At 34.9% G+C, this 9,257-nt stretch overlaps 1 non-coding gene across 1 annotated transcript; it reads right to left on the bottom strand.

Moving 5' to 3' along the window:
• Nucleotides 1–1,974: 1,974 nt before the first annotated feature.
• On the bottom strand, nt 1,975–2,080 carry LOC113180827 (U6 spliceosomal RNA). Its single transcript, XR_003300512.1, has one exon. It is a non-coding gene; the product is annotated as a U6 spliceosomal RNA (small nuclear RNA).
• Nucleotides 2,081–9,257: the final 7,177 nt, after the last annotated feature.

Here is a 9,257-nt window from a genome sequence, read left to right as displayed (position 1 = left end):
GCAAGATTGACAAAATTTATTCATATCCTGTCAAGATGATTTGTAGATTTTCCTTTTTCTTTCTTTCTTTCTTTCTTTCTTTCTTTCTTTCTTTCTTTCTTTCTTTCTTTCTTTCTTTTTTTGTGTGTGTTATATCAGTGATTGAACCTAGAGGTGCTTAACCACTGAGCCACATCTCCATCTTTTTTTTATATTTTATTTAAAGACAGGATCTCACTGAGTTGCTTAGGGCCTCGCTAAGTTACTGAGGTTGGATTTGAACTCAGATTCCTCCTGCCTCAGCCTCCTGAGCCACTGAAATTACAGGCATGTACCACTGCACCCAGCTGATTTTTTATTTTTAACTAAATTTACTCCCATGCTTAACAAACAAAAATAATACCAATTATGTAAGCCCAGTGTGGCTGTGTGATTCATTTTTATTTTTTTTGCCTTCTTGAATTTAATGTAAGTAATCTTTAACAAAAGTATGCATGCTCTTTTATGCCAAACACTATAATATACAAAATAAAATGATCAGTAATAAGTTTGAGCAAGATGAACTATCTCCAGCATTGGAAATTATAATCATTGATGGAAATACGAAGAACACATACACCAAAAAATGGAAAGATATTCAGTGTTCATGGATTGGAGAAATATATTTTTAAATTTCCTTACTATTCAAAGTGATCAGTATACTCAATGTGATCCTTATCAAAATGTCCATGACATTCTTTACAGAAATATAAAAAAATCCACGAATTACAAAAGGCTAAGAATAATCAAAGCAATCTTGAGCAAAACAAAGCTGAACACATCAAAATACCTGATTTCAGAACATACTACGATGGTATACGGATCAAAAAATCATGATTTGATGTAAAAACAGGAACATACACCAATAGAACAGGATAGAAAAATCTATAAATTAACCAATGTACTTATAGCCAATTGATTTTAGACAAAGACTATGCAGTGAAGTAAGTACTATCTCTTTTTAAAATTTTATTGTTTGGATATGTGGTATCCCCCAAAAGCTCACATGTGAGACAATGCAAGAAGGTTCAGAGAAGAAATGATTGGATTTTGAAAGTATTAACTCAATCAGTGAGTTAATCCCTGATAGGGATTAACTGAGTGGTAACTGATGTGGTAGGGTGTGGCTGGAGGAGGTGAGAATTAGGGCGTGGGCTTTGGGGTATATATTTTGTATCTGGAAAGTGGAGCTTCTCTCTACTTCTTTTTTTTTATTGCAATTGATTTTTTAATTAATTTTTTAGTTTATATGTGACAGAATGCATTACAATTCTTATTACACATATACAGCACAATTTTTCATATCTCTGATAAACATATCTCTGAAAAACATGTACTTTGGATAATAATGTCCATCACATTATACGATCACTTCTAACCCCATACCCACTCCCTTCCCCTCCAACCCCTCTGCCCTATCTAGAGTTCATCTATTCCTCCCATGCTCCCTCTCCCTATTCCCCTATGAATCAGCCTCCTTATATCAGAGATAACATTCAGCATTTGGTTTTTTGGGATTGGCTAACTTCACTTAGCATCTTCTTCTCTAACCCTATCCATTTACCTGCAAATGCCATGATTTTATTCCTTTCTAATGCTGAGTAATATTTCATTGTGTATATATGCCACATTTTTTTTATCCATTCATCTACTGAAGGGCATCTAGGTTGGTCCCACAGTTTAGCTATTGTGAATTGTGCTGCTATAAACATTGATGTGGCTGTGTCCCTTTAGTATGCTGTTTTTAAGTCCTTTGGGTATAGACTGAGGAGAGGGATAGCTGGGTCAAATGGTGGTTCCATTCCCAATTTCCAAGAAATCTCCATACTGCTTTCTATATTGGTTGCACCAATTTGCAGTCCTACCAGCAGTATATGAGTGTACCTTTTTCCCCACATCCTCGCCAACACTTATTGGTGTTTCTCTTTATAATAGTTGCCATTCTGACTAGAGTGAAAAAATATAGAATGCTTCAAGAATTTGCGTGTCATCCTGCGCCGGGGTCATGCTAATCTTCTCTGTATAGTTCCAATTTTAGTATATGTGCTGCTGAAGCTAGCACAGGCTGTGTAATTTAAACATATCAAAAAATTATAATTGTTACATCAGCTAATTTTTAGCTAAAACAAAAACAAAAATATTCTTTTTATTATTCTACGAGTAATAACTTGAAATGCTTTTGAAACCATAAGTAAATGATAACCCCACTTACATATCATAGATAAAGATACAGATTATGTTTCTGCCCCCAAAAAAGAGAACTAAACTGGGACACACTCTCTAATCAAAGCAAACACTTGGCCATGCTTAAGAATTTTTAAGAAAGCTTAAAGATCAGAAAGAGAAGCATCAAGATTCTTTTACTGAAGAAGCAGAGCAGGTGACCAGCCAATAGTTGTGAATTCTTCATTGGCCCTGAATAAAACCAGTTTTGCAGTGATAGACACACAGAACAGTCAGCAGTCAACCCCTTGGCTTACATTTCTCCTCACTGGGAAAGAATTCTTTGATTAATAAAAGCTCTATGTGAAAAAAAAAAGATATACCCACTAGTCACATTTCATTTTTACTTATAATAATTTCCTCAAGCAACACATGAAGCATTTTTACCTAGATTATCAATTTGTGGATAGTCACTCATACTTTTCAAGTAAGACTTCCTAACCCATATTTCCCTGTTTTATTGATAACTTCTTATCATAAGCATAATACTTTTAAAATGAAAAATCTATAAATTAACCAATTTTAATAATTTTAATAATTTTTAAATGATATATTTCTAGAAATTGGTTTTAAAGATAATTGTATCTAGCCCTTTCATTTTACTAATAAGAAAACTGACATTCAGAAAGGTTAAGTGATTTCCTGAATGTCACATATTTAGTTTATAACTAATAAAGGCCCCAAAGTCATTAAAGAGCAAGAAGTCTTCAAAATGATACTAACATGCATTATATTGAACTACATAACATTAAACTTCCAAAAACTTCTTACTTTTCTACTAAGGAATAAGATTCCCCTGAGGTTGGCTTTTGGAACTTAATTTCAGCACTGACACCTCTCAGAGTTAATGTGGACAGATCTTATTACCTTAAAACTCACCTTTGTGTGTTTTTTTTAATCCTTGTCTTTTTCTTTATTATTTTTTTTTTGTAAAAAGATTATCAAATTGATCAATCTGTTGAACTTAGCTAATGACTCCAATGTCAACATAATTCCATTTTGCTATACTGTTAGTTTAGGGGTTTCTTTGCTTTTTAAAATAAATCAAGATTAGTATGATTTAATTTGAAATTTTGGTTGGATAGGAACATTTGTACTTGTTTTGGTGCCAACAGGATAGTTCTTACTGTGAAAGAAGATTTTTAAGAAGACAGGTGTCAGTGCTGAAATTAAGTTCCAATTTCACCTCCTGCATTAACACTGGTAATTTGGGGGAACACCTTATACCCAAACCATAATGGAGAGTAAGAGAAATGGAAGCTGACTCTCCATAGTAGCTCTATTTTTAACTTTTCAAGGAACTGTCATACTGTTTTCCATAGCAGCTGCACCATTTTGCATTCCCACCAATCATATATTCAAATGTTCCAATTTCTCCACACCATCACCAACATTTGCTATCTTTTGTTTTTTGGATAACAGCCCTCCTGACAGATATCAGGTAATATCTCATTGTGGCTTTGATTTGCTTTTTCCTGATGATTAGTAACAGAGTAATTTTCAAATACCTTTTGGATTTTTATATGCTTTTTTTTTTTGATAAATGTTTGTCCTTGGCTTATGAGAGGAATCAAAATTCCTAACTTCAAAATACATTACCAAGTGACAGTAATCAAAACAGAATGGTGGGGCTGGGGTTGTAGCTCAGTGGAAGAGCACTTGCCTAGCATGTGTGAAGCACTGAGTTCGATTCTCAGCACCACATAAAAATAAATCAGTAAAATAAAGGTATTGTGGTCCATCTACAACTAAAAATTTTTTAAAAAATCATGGTACTGGCATAAAGTCAGTCATTAGACCAACAGAACTGAATAGAGAGCCCAGGAATAAATTCACACATATTTGGCCAACAGATCTTTGACAAAGGTGCCAAGGATACACAATGGGAAAGGGCGGTCTCCAACAAATGGTGAAGAATGCAAATACAAAAGATGAAATTAGACCCTTAGCTTACACCATCTCCAAAAATCAACTCAAATTGAAGAAAAAAAATTAAACACAAAGTTTGAAACAGTAAAACTCCCAGAAGAACACAGGGGGAAGACTTCACTGGTCATGGCAGTGACTTCATCAATATGATATCCAAAGCACAGAGGATATTTTAAAAAAGTGTAACTATATGAAGCTAGGAAGCTTCTGCACACCAATAAGAGAGTGAAAGGCAACCTATGGAATGTGGGGAAATATTTGCAAACTGTACATTTGATAAGGGGCTAATTTCCAAAATATGGAAGGAACTCCTATAACTCAATAATAAAAACAAAATAAAACAGAACAACAAAACAAACCTTAATAACTCATTTTTAAAAAGAAAATCCTCTAGTAGTTACCAATGAGAAGGGGGATATGTGAAGTTTTTCATTTTTTTAGGCCACTTATGGGCTGTGTAATTTTTGTTTTTTTACAGTTTTATTTAGGTGTAATCCATATGCAAAAACTGCATATATTTAATATGTACAATTTGAAGAACTTGAACATATGCATATACTGGTGAAACCACCATGACAATTAAATTAATGGACAGCTCATCACTTCCAAATGCTTCCTGCATCCCTTTGCTCTGTGTGTGTGGTAAGAACACTTAACGTAAGTCCTGTTTTCTTAACCATTTTTAAGTACACACCACCTTATGTAAACTATAGGCACCATGCTGTACAGCAAACATCTAGAACTCATTCATCTTATAAGACCATTTGTATCTTGAAATTTATTTCTTTAACTTTGTACCTGACTAGTAACTTGGCTGGTTATAGGATGCTAGGTTGGATTGATTTTCTTTCAAAATTCTGAAGACCTGGTTTTATTATGTTCTAGTTTCTATTATTACTGTTGAGAAGTCTGGTGTCAATTTGATTGTTGATCCTTTCAATGGGCATATTTTTATTCTCACTGGAAACTTTTGAGATCTTATTTGTATTCCTACTGTCTAAAATGTCATCACAACATGAGTTGCTGTGTGTTTTTCACATTTCTGATGTTAGGGTCTCAGAGGGTTCACTCAAGCTGAAAACTCATGCCTTTTAAATCAGGAATATTTATTATTATAATTCTCATCATTAAATTTTCCTCTATTTATTTTTCTGGAAATCCTATTATTTGAATATTTGTATTCTTCTATTTTTAACTTGGGTTTTATTTTTTGACATATATCATCTTCAATATTATATTCCAAAACTATATTTAATTTTTTTTATATTAGGTGTTATGTCTTGGGTTTTCTCAATTTTTTCTTATAATTTGCTTATTTCTTTTTAAAATGGCATTTTATTATTTAATAGATGTAATACCTTCTTTTGTCTCTGAGGCAACTGTTCATTGCTCTGATGTTTCTTTACATTCCAAACATTATTTCTTTGTCCTTCAAATTCCCTTTATTTTCTCCAGTTTTTATTTCTCTCTTTCAAGGAGGGACTTTTCCAAAATTAGCAAAATGCTGACTGAAAACCCTGTTTGCTTGGGCAGGACTTTTCAACTGGTAGATTTCACCATAAGGAAATTCAGCAAAAGTCTGGCCATTTCATCAAGGATTCTACGAATTATCAGTAGCAATTGATGTTTTGTTTTGTTTTGTTTTTGTTTTTGTTTTTGTTTTTTGTTTTTGCCTTCATCGAGAATTGTTTTGTTTCTCCAAAAAAGAATCTGCCAGTTTTCTCTCTGGAATATGTGATTAATTCACAATATTCTTGAAAATGAGAAATACAGAGTGACTGAAAAGTTTTGTTTCTCTTCAGAGAATTTAATTCTATTTTCAGGATGGTACCTCTCCTTGGTCAGGTGCTCCCTGGTATAGACACTTGGGGGTAATTTTTCTACAGGATCCCCAGTATCCTCCTCAGGCGAAAAATAAATTACCTGGACAAACAGCTTAGGACATCATCAAGCTGTTGGGAAACTTCCAAAGGATGTCTCTTATTCCAGCCCTCTGCCTCAACCCTGTGCACCATCAAATTAATGAACTGACTTTTGTTGTTGTTGTTGTTATCCACTCAACAAGCAGTGCCTTTTAAATGGTTTTCTTTAATGCCTATGTAGGTTGAGCACACCTGAGAAGTTTTCATATAGAATGTGGGCCTTTAGCAAGACATGAACTTAAGCTCAAGATTTGAAATAATGCAGTGGAGGGGAAAAGAGCATTGTGTGGGAGGACATACCATTAATCAATTCAAGCAACTGGATGAGAGTTACATACACACCAGGAGTTGCGTGTGGTGCAAAGGCAATGGGAAAATATGACTGACAAAAAATAAGAGTTACTTTGAGAAACTATAGAAGATGGTTCAACAGGAACCTCCAATTGGGAGATTTCAAGACTGAGCGGCAAAATTTGAAACAGGTACAGATTTATATAAACTTACCTCAAGGCTGCCAGAAAAGAAAATACTTCCACATACAAAAGACTGACCCAATATGCTCAGGTACCAGGCATAGAAGTGAAGATGAAATGATTGTATTACACGAGGAAAAATGAGAATTCATACCCTATTTGAATCAAATGTATGATATGTCAAGATCATTGTATTAATAAAAAAAATTAAAGACAAAAAAATTAAAAGACAAAAATAATAAAAAAAATTTAAAGACAAAAATAAAAAAGGTAGGCATGAATGTTGGCTTAGGATGTGACTTCCTTAACAAGACTTCTAAAGCTCAAATAGTAAAATCAAGATTCAACAAATGGGATGGATTCAAACTAAAAAGCTTTTTCTCAGCAAAGGAAACAATCAATACCATGAAAAGAGAGCCTACAGAATGGGAGAAAATCTTTATCACATTCACCTCAGATAGAGAATTAATCTCCAGAATATATAAAGAACTCAACACCAAAAAAAAAAAAAAAAAAAAACATAGCCCAATCAATAAATGGGGAAAAGGAACTGAACAGACACTTCATAGAAGAAGAAATACAATCGATCAACAAAGATATGAAAAGATGATAACATCTCTAGTAACTAGAGAAATGCAAATCAAACTACTTTAAAATTTTATCTCACTGTAGTCAAAATGCCAATTGTCAAGAACACAAGTAACAATAAATGTTGGCAAGGATGTAGGGGAAAAGGTACACTCATACATTGCTGGTGAGCCTGCAAATTGGTACAACCATTAAGGAAAGTAGTATGAAGATTTCTCAGAAAACTTGGAATGGAACCACCATTTGACCCAGCTTTCCCACTTCTTGGTTTATATTCAAAGGACTTAAAAATCAGCATACTACAGTGAGAAGACCACATCAATGTTTACAGTAGTTCAATTCATAATAAATAATCAAGCTGTGGAACCAACCTAGATGCCCTTCAACAGATGAATGGATAAAGAAAATGTGGTATATATACAGAATGGAATATTACTCAGCCTTAAAGAATGAAATTATGACTTTTGCGGGTAAATGGATGGATCATGTTAAGTGAAATAAGCCAATCCCAAAAAAACAAAGGCTGAATGTTTTCCTCTGATAAGTGGATGCTAATTCACTGGGTGTGTGTGTGGGGGGGGTGCCTAAGGGAAAATAGAGGTACTTTGGAGTAGGCAGTGAAGGGAGGGGAGAAAGTATGGGTAGGAAAGATAGTTGAATGAATCAGACATTATTACCCTATGTGAATGTGTGATTACATGACCAGTGTGATTCTACATCATATATAACCAGAAGAATGAGAAGTTATACTCCATTTATGTATGATGTGTCAAAATGCATCCTACTGTCATGTATAACTAATTAGAATAAATTTTTTTTAAAAGGTAGATATGAGACCAACAAGGTTTATTCTCAAAAAGCTATCAGTTGTAAGTGGATTGATTATTACGATAGTTTTCAATATATGGTTATTAGCCAGTAATGCTTAATTGAATATGAATAAGGTTAAATTAACAATTATGGACCTGTACTGGTTTGTTCAGCATCAAAACAGATTGGAAGTTAGGCATATTTAAATATAAAAAAAAAGGTGAACAATTATAGGAAGATTGTTTTTTCATGAATTTTGTGCATTTGGAGGTGTTCAGTCAAGAGTTCTAGTTCAGGTATAAACTTATGCATTCTTAAAATACACTTTTGCGCCAGACACACCAAAGCTTTGCTCCTGAGATTACAATGGTAATTTAGTCAGACATGGTGTAATCACTCAGTTAGCATTTGGTGGGAACATTAGGACCAACAGCTCAGTCCCCAGGGAAAATAACCCTTGGTTATTTATGGACCAAAGTGCAGGTGCTCAGTTTTATCTCACCTGAAAGGCAGCAGCAGGTTCAGCAATTTAGCATCTCTTGCCACCACAGCAGGATGTTGATTAGTTTGGTACTGAAAAAGGAAATGCCATCTACAGAATAATCAGTTCTATTTCTTTATTGGTGGGCAAGAAGGTATGAGTATCTGTTCCTTGTCTGACTTCATGTGGAGGAGAAGGCCACGTCACTGTCTGCTCTTTCCACCTGCCCGTTGTCCCTCTTCTCCTCACCACAATCACCAGACAGAAATCCCAGGTAAGCTGCAGCAGTCTGCTGCCCGGGGAGTGAGGAGGAGTCGGGGTAGGGGTGTCTTTATTCTTAATTGCCTTGGACAGAGATTTCTGTGGAACTCCACTACTAAGAAGGACCCCGGAAGGAAGCTTCGATGAAGTCAGGTAGCACTATCACCCCTAACTTCTATTGAACCCTCCTTTGTTGAATGATGTCTCTAGTTCACTTTTTCATTACCCTCAAACCTTTTTTTCTTGAGATTTATCTTTTAAAAATATCAATATGACCATTTTACTAACTGGCCACAGATGTAACCTCACTTTTAGGATTAACATTCAAAATTGTTCTCATGGCCTAAAATACCCACGTGATGCAGCCACTGGTGGCCAGTGCAGCCTCCTCTCCAACCCTTCCCTACAGCTGTCACCCTGCTCCAGCTGGATGGCTTCTCTGGGTTACACCAGCCCCCCAGGCTTCTTCCCACCCTGATACCTCACAGGGACTGCTCCCTCAGTGGTAAACAGCTCTGTCCCATTTCCGCCTGCCTGACTCTTCTGACCCCT

This window comes from Urocitellus parryii, chromosome 1 (assembly GCF_045843805.1).
Source record: "Urocitellus parryii isolate mUroPar1 chromosome 1, mUroPar1.hap1, whole genome shotgun sequence".
In the NCBI taxonomy this organism is placed as follows: Eukaryota; Metazoa; Chordata; class Mammalia; order Rodentia; family Sciuridae; genus Urocitellus; species Urocitellus parryii.
The sequence above is the reverse complement of the archived record's forward strand: the minus strand, read 5'-3'. Positions and strand labels throughout refer to the sequence as shown.